Genomic DNA, 11430 nt, shown 5'->3' with positions numbered 1-11430 from the left:
TTACTTCCTTCTAACACTGAGCATTGTGACTGTGCTCTGGGCCAGGTTCTGGGGTTAGAGTGGTCCAGGCAAGGGTTCTGCCTGACATAGGACACACACTGGAGTGTGAAAGGCCAACCATCAGCATGCAAACATGGAGATAGTTTGTCAAGCCGATAAGATTGCTCAGAAGTCTAAAATAGGGCACGCAGATAAGTGACTTGCATGGAAAGAGGTCTTGGACCACACAAAGGGGCAGCCATACAGAGACCGTGGTGATGAGAGCTTTAGCTAGGGGAGGGGAGCGCAGGACACTGATGTAAGACTATATCTCTGCAAAGAAAACAGTAAGTGTGAGGTATGTTCTAGACGCAGAACATCGTGCCCAGAACAGAATGAGCTATGTCCAACGGTTAGGACTGAGGAAGATTTCCGTGCAAATAAAAGATGTTTTCGGGCTTAAGCTGCCGGAGTGCTGCCTCCAGGGATTGAGCTTCCCATTAATGGAGGCGCATCAGAGGCTGCCTGCTGTGGGGGTTACGGAGAATGTCTGGAACATCGGTCCCTCAACATCAAGTTCAGGAGCATCTTTGGTTTGGTGGAAGATGGGATAGAGTCTTCGGAGGGAATGAATCAAAGCTGTAGGTTGTCAGGTCCCAGTCAGGGGTCAGCGTCAGGGTTTTCGGCAGTCCCTGAAGATCTCCTACTTCCAAGTTCCAACAGCACGCTTTCAGGAGAGTCCCATCAGGAATCCAGGAATCTTTCAGCTTCTCAGTCCCCCAGTGTCGTGCGCCCTATGATTCAGGAACCTTTGCGGGCAGGTGGGCTTCTCCCTTCATTCTCTGGGATCCCCAGGACCTGCCCCACCCTGCGCCTTTGTTCAGGAGGAGCCGCCCGGGGCAATATCCTGACAGCGCGGACACGAGCATCCCTCAGGGCGCTCGACGATTAGTACCGGCGGTATCCCAAACCCAGCCCGGTCTCCCGCAGCTGCGCGGTGGGCGCCGCTGGGACCCAGCTCCGAAAAGCCCCGAGGGGCTGGAGCGCGGGATCTAGCGGACTAGGGCAGAGACTGCGTGTGCGCGCTCCGTAGGCCGGGGGCGCGCCCGCCAGGTGTGCGAGCGGCCGCGGGCGGGCGGCAGGGCGCAGCTTTGTGCCGGCCGGTGTGCGCGTGTGCGCGCCGCGGTGACGGTGCACGCGGCTGGGCGGGCTGCGAGGGAACCCCGCGTTGAGGAGGAGGGGGCTCGGTCCTGATGGAGAGCTGTGGGCGCCGCGCCGATCAGCGCGCGCGTTGGGTGAGCCGGCAGGACTGACTATTAACATTCCGTCCACGTCGGGAGTGTGGGAAGGTCAGTGGCTCTGGGCTAGGTTGTAATTTCACAGCCGGCGTGCATCTGGACGCGAGTCCTGGGTGTGACTGAGCGTGGAATTGGAGAGGATGCTGTGAGAGTGGATGTGTGTGTTGGCAAAGCACTGATGGCCCGGGTGAGCTCCGCGCGCCCATCGCACCAAGCAGTTAGGCTTACTGGGTTCTGTTTGGGAGGTAGGGTGACAGTCCACAGAAATCCCTGCCGGGTGCGCGGATGCGACACAGCATACACACCATGAAGAGGGGCGTGTGTGTGTGTGTGTGTGTGTGTGTGTGTGCGCGCGCGCGCGTGTGTGCGTGTGATATTGGTCAGCTCCCTGTTGGAGTCTGGTGAAAGACGCTGACCGAGATGGAGGTCAGACGTGGGTGTTTACAGGTGGCAGTAGCAGGAAAGAAGCCAGGAACCCCAAGAGGATGCTGAAGCTAGGCTGCTAGGTTGGGGAGGGAGGACTTGTTTTTATTGGCAAGAGCAGAAGCCCCAGCCTGTCTGTCCCCAAGCCAGCTTGTGCCTGTTCCAGGGAGAGGCAGTAGAATTGGAGTAATCGGTCCAGAGACTTTCATGGACCTGCGGGGCAAGGCCAGCTTTGCAGCCTGATGCTCATTTCTAGAGGCCTTGGGTGGGTGTGGCAGTGACAGTCAAGGGTGGGGGTCCTGTTTACAGGACAGAGGGACTCTATAGATTGCACTTTGGTTTTGCCTATACTTGTTATGTCTGACTTGGGAGCTGGTAAGAGGCACCCTGCTTTCCCCTGTAGCTTTCTTTCACCCTTACCGAATCTGAAGGGCATTTACATGCTACCAGGGTTTGCGCTCGAAATTCATGGATCAGCCTCTGAATGGCTCCCATCAGGTCGCCTCTAAAGGTATTACTTGAATTGTCCTGGACCTGTATCGGGGCATGCCATCCTTTGAGCCTCATAGGTCTCAGTTTCCCTTGGTGAAGAAAGCTCTCATCCCCTCTGCTCCTCCTGCTGTGGGCGAAGAATAAACAGAAAAGCTTGCACAGCTGCCTGGAGGCTGGGAGTGACTCAGGGCCTGTGAGGTCTTGGGCAGTGATTTCCCTCAGGACTTGGGAGGGGTTGTGCATCACCTACCTCTAAGCAAGGGTTCTGGGCTGCCCAGCGCTAAGGGTGGGTATCTGCTGGATGTGTCTGCTCAGGTGTCTGGAAGCTGACTCAGGCCCCTCCTCCCTCACTAGATGTTGAGGAGCAGGGGAAGGTTGGGGCTTGGGATGGGATGGCATGTTGAAGCCAAGACCCTTTGTGATTGCTGTTTTGGGGCAGGGGCAGATGTTCACCTTGGCAAGGGTCAGGGCATCCTAGCTCAACAGGAAGTGGTCCCTGTTCCAGAAGGTCCTCTTGTGAGTGACCCCTCCATAGCTTTTTACTCTCTCTTTCCTAAGACCCGCTTTGAGGTATGGTGGCTTATACCTGTAATCCCAGTACTTGAAAGGCTGAGACAGGAGGATTGCCACAAGTTCAAGGCAACCCTGGGCTGCAAAGTTAGACCCCGTCTCAGAAGCCACAAACACAAACTCAAAATCAAACTAGAGATTTCCAAAGCAACAAACAAACAAACAAACAAACAAGCAAGCAAGCAAGCAAGCAAGCAAATCTGATCAAGTGTGACAGAGTCACAGGAGGTCAGAATGATTTGAACTTTAAAGGAAAAGGGCTCTGGTATGGATGGCGGTGACAGAGTGGCACATTGGCTGAGCATGAAGGCTTAACTACTATCTTTGGTGACATTGTTGGTGATAACTGGTTGGCACTGAGACCTGGATGTGAAGTGCTGCGCCATCCCCAGCTCTCTGTGTGCTCACCCCCACTCCCTACTCTAGGCATGCCTGGGAGAAGGGCTTGCCCCCAGCTTTACTTGGGAAGTGGATAGAGGGCAGTGGGGCAGAGGGTACACGGATGAAAAAGGCAAGCAGTGCACAGAGGCTTTCCTTACCATCTGCTGCTCCTCTCCTGAGGGTCTCCCGAGGAGCCTAAGGGCTACATTTCAGAACTGCTCTGTTGGGGAAAGAAACCATTAGCAGTTCCACTTCCCCCAAGGGTCCCTCCATGGTCATTAACTCCCTTCTGCTTTTAGATGATGCACAAGTGAAGTTCAAATGGTTTTCTATGGGGACCCACACCACTTCTGCAGAGGGCCTGGTGTGACCTCATTCAGTTCTGATGCATGGCACTTAGAATGTCCTACTTCCAATCTAGGGTGAAGGGCAGTGACTGGTCAATATGGAGGTGGCTGGAGTAGGAGGTAGGGTAAGAGGCTTGGCAGTGACATGCTGAGGCATCCCACACACTGACCTGGGGCAAGTTTGAGCTTTTTGAGCTTCAGTTTTCTTATCTGGATATTGCAAGTTATCTATCTATCTATCTATCTATCTATCTATCTATCTATCTATTTATTTTTGAGATTTTTGAGATAAGAGTTTCCTCTGTAGGTGGGCAGTGGTGGCATATGCCTTTAATCCCAGCACTCGGGAGGCAGAGGCAGGCGGATTTCTGAGTTTGAGGCCAGCCTGGTCTACAAAGTGAGTTCCAGGACAGTCAGGGCTATACAGAGAAACCCTGTCTCAAAAAAAAAAAAAGTTTCTCTGTGTAAACTGGGTTGTCCTGGAACTCACTTTGTAGACTAGACAAAGCTCCATCTGCCTCTGCTTTCCAAGTACTGGAATTAAAGGCATTTGCCACCATGTCTGACTTGATTTTTTTCTTTTTTTGAGACAAGATCTTGCTGTGTAGCTCCAAGATCTTCATGCCTCAGCTGCCCAAGTAGCTGTGATTATAGGTAGACATTTCTGTGCTAGCCTTTGGTGGAAAAAATATTTTTTGAGGCAGTCTCATGTAAACCAGTCTAACCTTGAATTCTGGATCCTTCTACTTCCACCGCCCAAGGGCTGGGGTTTTAGGCACACACCAGTATGTCTGGCTCTTTATTGGATTTTTGGGTATCTGGCTAAGGGCATTACTGATGGAAGAGTTCTGAGCAGCTGGGAAGGCAGCAGGGTCTGGTGGTACAGATTCTCATCCACTTCTGTGAATGAGACCAGGTAGACACCCCCCCACCCCCACCAAGACCCTTCCTAGTTGTGAAATCTGAGGCTCGAGGGCCAGACTTCTGTTCTTGTTGGTGCCTCTGGGGCTGTGGCCCAGTTCCCCAGGTTGGACTAGATTTGGTTCACAGTCTGATAATTGGAGCCAATGATACCCAGGAGGGTGCAGGAGCCCCAAAGTGGGCAGGGAAGGACGAGAGAGCAGTCGCTTGGAAGCAGGTGCTTGAAGGAGGAGTGGATGCTTGCATTTGGAGATGGCAGATGGTCGTGGGCACTGGTCTGGGCTGTAGTCAGGAAAGGACAGGGCAGGGGGTGGGGGAAGCCTAGAGAAACTGCAGACAAGACAGGAGATGGAGCAGACTGGCAGGAGGTGGCCAAAACGCTGGAGTACAAGGCTGGGCGGTGAGTAGTCAGCCGTGGTACCCGGAGTTAGAGGTGTCTGGAACGTAGTATAGGCTGGGCCTGAGGGAGAGGGATGGTGGCAGCAGGGGAAGGAAAGGAGCTGTTGAAAGTTACTCGGGGAGTCCTAGAAGATAAGCCAAGCAGACTTCATATGTCAGGGTCCGGCCCCTCCAATCCTCCTCGCTTTTCTCTCCCATGCGCTCACTGCTCCTTCTGGGCTATACACCCTCTTTGACAGGGGTGGTGCCATCTTCAAACACTTAGGTCCTGTCATGATCTGCTAAGGGAGTTGTGGATGTGCCTTAGCCAGGGCCTGTTGCCATGGTACCAGGTGGCCCTGACCGCTTTACCCTTTCCCATCTCTAAGCAACGTGGCACTCCCTCTAGGAGAGGTCATGCTGTAGGGAAGTATCCAGCTACCTCCCACCCATGCACAGACAGCTCAGGCTGGCATTGCAAAGGTCACTGCCTCCATCTCTCTGTCTATAGGCAAGGTCACACCCCACACAGGCTGGGGAGGTTCAGCAGTCATTTAAAGACAAGTCTGACTTCTGCAGTTGAGGGTGGCTTTTGTCCTAATAAGCTTAGTTTAAAAACAAAAACAAAAGCGAAAACTGATGCTGCCATACCCATTCTCTCCTCATCCTTGTCAGTGCTTTGATGTCTTTCCAGAGGGAAGTTCTGTTTCATGCCTGATCTTTCCTGCCATTCTATGTGTGTGTGTGTGTGTGTGTGTGTGTGTGCACGTGCGTGCATATGTGTGCGTGTGCTTTCTTTTTCTTTGTTTGCTATCACTCTTTGGGGCATCCAGATATGGCTAAGGGTTTTCCTGCCCATCTGTTCATGTTACAAAGCAGCCATGGCTTTGAAGGCATATGGAATGCCCAAGCCTGCTCAGACTTGGAGGCCCCAGCCTATGGCAAAGGCTGGGCTGACCCTTTCTGCTTTGCCCAAGCTCTGATTTGCACCTTTCTCTTAAGACCAGGTCACCTCTCCTCCACTCTCTGATGTAGACACAGGATAGATAGTTTTCTTCCTGTGTCACGCTAGGTTGGCTGGGATTTATGAGGTCTGGATCAGCAGATGGCACCAGGCATAGTCACCTGCAGGACCTTGGTACATCCAGGGTCAGTGGCTGGAATTGAACTGGAGCAGGAGGAGAGTGGCAGGCAGTCAAGAGGACTGAGGTGTGTGTATGTGTGTGTGTGTGTATACACACCCATGCTGGGTGCCATTGTGTGTCCTGGAGGCCTTGCTTTTGGATCAATGTATAGACATCTCTGTGGCTCCTGGCATGTCTTTGCATGCACTGTGCTTGTCCTGGGTACCTTTGGATGTATGTCAGCCACCCACCCGCTGGGTGCTCACCAAGGTCCTATAGAGTGCGATGGCAGGTGATACTTTATCCCAGCTGGGTTTCTGCCCTTCTTTGAAGCTCCCTGTGTCTCCCTCCTCCCCCACCTAGTTTTGCCCTCTCACTGGCTTTCCTTACCTTGCCCTCCCCCCCTGCCTTGAGACAGCTGCTTCCCCCTGTTGGGATGTGTGGGAGTCCAATGCCTTTAGGGTGTCTCCTGGAGAGTGAGAGTCCAGCCTCCAACCCCATCCTCTTGAACTCTGTGGGGGGAGGAGGGGTTTGGCTGCAGGAGTAGGTGGAAGGGTCTGTGTATTGGCTTCTGCTGGTGAGGCATGTTCCTTCTTTCACCTTCTGACCTACTCTAGTTCTTGTCACCTACGCTGCAGGTGGCAGGCTCTCTGACCCCTATGTATATTCTTCTGTTATATTTTTGGTTAGTATGGTTCATTGACAGGAGACAAAGTGGTCTCTGGGACTTTGGACTTCCTGCTGGGGTCTTGGTCTCTGCAGAATAGGTCTTCCTGTGCTGGGCTCTGGCTACATGCTCCATGTGTGTTAGCTCAGTTACTCCCTGAAGCAAGCCTTACCTGTGGGGATGACAGTCCTAAGAAGTAACATCTCATTGCTGTTCCCTTGTGGAGGTAACTTCCCCAAGATCAAAGGTAGGAAGGGGTGGAGCTGGAACCTGCGCCCACCCGGGTTTGTTCTTGACACTGCTTCCTATGTCTTTCATTCCTTGACCACCTCATCCCTTTCATTTCACCCTCAGGTAGGGCCTTCAGGGTTACTCCACTGAAGCAGGGCTCCCTGGCCAGCTGGTCCCCTGTGAATCATACCCATTCACTATACACACCTGCCTGAGTTGTCCCGCCTCCTCACTGCCCGTTGGAGCACGGGTGTGTCAATCTATTTCCCCAAATCTTCTCAGAACTAGAAGAGCCCAGAACACAGTAAGGACTGGAAAACAAGCCAAAGATAACCAACCAACAAACCGACCAAACAAACAAACAGAACCACACACACCCAAAACCAACCAAATCAACAATAAACCTTAGAAGCATTTGATGACTAATGGGCTAGTGACTGGTGAGGCATGCCTCTGCCCTCTGCCTCTGTCTCTAGCCCCTTCCTCTGCACAGCCTCTTGCACAGCAGGGCATGCTGCAGAATCACCTCCAGAGCCAGCTTGACTGGTTAAAATTCAAACTCTGCTGCTTCTCTACTGATCTAATATGGCATATTAGCCACCAGAGGTGTATGGCTTACAGTCACGCTGGCATTTATTTTGCCCATGAATCTGCAGTTTGGACAGGGCTCAGCAGGGAACACTCATATCTTCTCTACCTAGTGTCATCTGGGTGATTTAAGGTTTAGGGGTGAATTACATGCTGGCTTCATTGCTCATGTCTGGCACTTGGCTTATTGTCACACATGGCTCCTCTCCTCATGTATATTTATGCATTCTTTTCGGGTGCTAGTTTAGGCTTTTGCCCAGCATACTGTTTGAGTGAAGAGACAAGCAACCCAAGAAAACCATGAGGAAGGTATCTTGCTTTTCCTACCCAACCTTGGGAGTGGTACAGCATGATTTCCAAGGTACAGAGTCTCACACACACATTTGCCACAGCTCTTGACCTTGAGCATCTGACTAAGTCTCTCTGTGCCCCAGTTTCCCCATCTGCTAAGTGTGGACACCGTGTAGAGCTTTCTAAAGGTGGGGCATGCAGAGGGAAGAGGAGAAACTTGAATGGACAAGGCATTTTTTTCTTTGCGTCTTTTTTTGTGTGCATGCATGCATGTTCATAAGTGTACAGGTACACAAGACACGTGAGTGTACCTGCAGCTATACACACATGTGTGGACTCATCCTCTTCCTCCTTCCTCTCTTTCCCTTCCTCTCCTCCTACCCACTTTCCCTCCCTGCTCCTTTTTTCTCCCTCCTCCCTATTTTCTCCCTCTCCCCTCCTCCTCCTCCTCCTCCTCTTTGAGACAAGGTCTTGTTTAAAACTAGGCTGATCTCAAGGTTACTATGTAGCTGAAGATAACCTTAAACTTCTGATCCTCTTGCACACACAATCACATACAGTTTTTGTGGTGCTGAGATACAACTCTAGACCTTCCTGTGTGCTAGGCAAGGACTCCACCAACTGAGCAGCATTCCTGGCCTGGAAAAGATCTTTTCTGTCTTGGCTTGTTTTATCATTCCAGGTTTAGCCTCATTCTCTTCTATGTGTTGCTGGTGGTCATGCCATGAGGGTGGGGCTTGAGATGCACTCTGGGCCTGGGTGTGGGTTGAGCCCCAACAGCACCTCCATCTTTATGCAAGCGACTGGATCATGAATGTGCTGTTTTTGAGCTGCAGCTCCCACCCCGGTTAGTGTCTGGGCAAGCTCCCTGGCTCTCCTTCTGTCTCAGCCACCTGCCTTCACTGGAGTTCATGTTCACCTGCCAGGGAAATGGTCCTTCTGCCCAGCTTGTCTGTTCTGGCCCAGGATGGCGAGGCTTCTCTGCCAGGCGTTCTCAGGTACTCTGGGGAGAATCTTGAGATTTGTTTAAGTCCAGCCTGTTGGCATTTCACATTCAACACTATACTCATTTGGAGACTGGTATGTAAGAGTGTGTAAGAATAGCAGAGAGAAGGCTCTGGTTTGAATTCTGCCATTGCTACCCAGCAGCCCTGGGCCTTAACTTCTTAACTTCAAGGTTCTAATGAACTATTAGGAAAGTACATATGGTTCTAATAAGGATTGAATGGGGAAAAGAAATTTGGGCTTTCCTAGTTCACCAGAAGTGCTCAAGAAATGATTTATACTGGCAGATGTATTAGCACACACCTTGATTTCATCACTCAGGAGGCTGAAGGCAGGAGGATCGCCAGGGCAGGCCAGCCTGGCCTGCATAATGATTCTGCTTCAAACATGGAACAAACTGGGCCTGGTTAGCTACTTGGTGGGGCTGAGAATTGCAGGTTCATCATTAGCCTGGTCAACTTAGCAAGGATCTGTCTCAAAAGAAAAAGGTAAGAAAGAAAGAATGAAGGAAAGAGAGAGTGAACTAAATTTATTCTTATTCTGTATAGCTGAAAGGCTCAGGTTGGGAGAGTGAAGTGTTTCCTCCATGGCTACATTTAATGTCGGAACCCAGGCTGGGACCACTCGCCCTCACATGGTGTCCTTGTTGCAACACTGAGGGTTCTTTCTCTCTATCCCTCTCTCCTTTTTGCCAAAGGCAATGTGGCTGCCTTCCTAGAAAAAAAAAAAAAAACCAAAAAACAAAAAACAAAAAAACAAAAAAACAAAAAACCAAGACATCCCGTGCTCTCTTCGCACTACCAGAAATTGTACATAGAGGGCGCAAGTGTGTACCCTGTGCCGCACCCTGGTGAGCAGTGTATTCGGATGCTAGAAGAGACTTGGGGAGGGCTCAGCTGGATGGAGTGAACAGATGGAAGGCAAAGACCTAGAAGTGTAATTTTTTTTTTTCGAGACAAGAGTTTCTCTGTATAGCCCTGGTTGTCCTGGAACTCACTCTGTAGACCAGGCTGGCCTTGAACTCAGAAATCTGCCTGCCTCTGCCTCCCAAGTGCTGTGATTAAAGGCGTGCACCACCACACCCAGCTAAGTGTGATCTTCTTTAGTGAGAAGGCCCTTCAGGGCAGCCCCTAGCATCCAAGTCTACCGAGAGCCAATAGGGCCATCATTGATGATGGAAATGCTCTAGTGAGTGTCATTCCAGAATTTCTTACTGGATCAGAGTCATCTGGGGGCAATTCCCTGGCCCTACTTCTGAATGGTAGACCCGATAGCCCTTTCTTTCTTGAGCCATGGTATTGCTACATAGTCCAGTTGGGCTCAGCACTTAATCCAAGCTGGCTTTAAACTCAAAGTCACAATCCTCCTGCCTCAGCTTCCATAGTAGCTGGTATCATAGACATGGGGCACTTTGCCTGGCAATAGGGAAGAATTTGAGCAGGCACATTAATTGACAAGTCTACAGGACTGTGGCAGGCATGGCCTTGAAGGTTTAACATGTGTGATCTCATTTTGACCCCCAATGCCCTTTAGAAGATGGCACTATTTTTTTAAAAAAGATTTATTTATTATAATATGTAAGTACACTGTAGCTGTCTTCAAATGCATCAGAAGAGGGCATCAGATCTCATTATGGGTGGTTGTGAGCCACCATGTGGTTGCTGGGAATTGAACTCAGGACCTTTGGAAGAGTAGTCAGTGCTCTTCCCGCTGAGCCATCTCTCCAGCCCTGAAGAAGGCACTATTATCTCTACTTTACAGAAGTTGTGTCTGAGCTGCAAACCTGTTGAAGGCCAGTTAAGAACCTTGCCTAAGCCCGAATTACTGACAAGCCACGGGGCTGGGGTTTGAATCCAGGCTCCTCAAGTGCAAAGGATCCTCATACTTAGTACCTTTGAGACATGAATGGGTTGGTGCTGGGTGATGGACGCCAGGGCTTTCTGAATGCTGAGCACATGTGAGTTTGCCTCTTTAGGCTTCCTTTAAAGAGTATCTACTATTTTTCCCCCCAGTTATAAAAATAAGGCCTCCTAGTAAGGACACTTAGGAAAGCACAGGGGGGAGAAACTTCTGCCCAATGCCCTCCCACCAAACACTCTGCTCTAGAGGACGATTCGATTGTGCTCTCTTTAATCCACCCTGAAGCTGACCTTGACTTTGCCCGCCACTGTGAGTGCTGTGTCCTGGCGCACTGTGTTGGCTGGCCTGTACCCTGTTGACAGGAGGTGTTTACCCCTTCCCCACCGGGTTGGAGACTCCTATTGTTTCCAGCACCTAATGGGGTTGACACTTATGTGATGGAGACCTGGAAAGAACAACTGGGCATCCACCTCTGAGCATGGGAGGGAGCAGAAGAGAAGATGGAATTGCTAGGTCAAAGGGCATGCATATTTTGAAAAAAAAAGAGAAAACTTTCTATTGAAGCACAATATACCTCCATAGCAGTGCACACTGTTTAAGCCTACACATGGATGAGTTCCTACCAATTCAGCATACACTTATAAAGCCAGCATCCGACACCAAACCGGGATACTAACTGGTGTTTTACAAGTCCCAGTGCCATGTTTTTTCTGTCTGTCTGTCTGCCTCTTTCCTTCTTTCTTCCTTCCTTTCTTTCTTCCTTTCTTTCTTTCTTCCTTTCTTTCTTTCTTCCTTCCTTCCTTCCTTCCTTCCTTTCTTTCTTTCTTTCTTTCTTTCTTTCTTTCTTTCTTTCTTTCTTTCTTTCTTTCTTTCTT

The 11430-nt window shown here is 50.6% G+C and overlaps 1 protein-coding gene across 1 annotated transcript in view; it reads left to right on the top strand.

Moving 5' to 3' along the window:
- The first annotated feature begins 1160 nt into the window (after positions 1-1160).
- The window catches only part of Rap1gap2 (RAP1 GTPase activating protein 2), a 201578-nt gene continuing 191308 nt past the window's right edge, over positions 1161-11430 (top strand). Inside the window, exon 1 of the mRNA XM_029483716.1 lies at positions 1161-1328. The gene's annotated coding sequence lies outside the window, so the exon portion shown is untranslated. The remainder of the gene's footprint in view (positions 1329-11430) is intronic.

This window comes from Mus caroli, chromosome 11 (genome assembly GCF_900094665.2).
Source record: "Mus caroli chromosome 11, CAROLI_EIJ_v1.1, whole genome shotgun sequence".
Taxonomy (NCBI): domain Eukaryota; kingdom Metazoa; phylum Chordata; class Mammalia; order Rodentia; family Muridae; genus Mus; species Mus caroli.
Note: the sequence above shows the minus strand (reverse complement) of the source record. Positions and strands in the feature narration are given on the sequence as shown.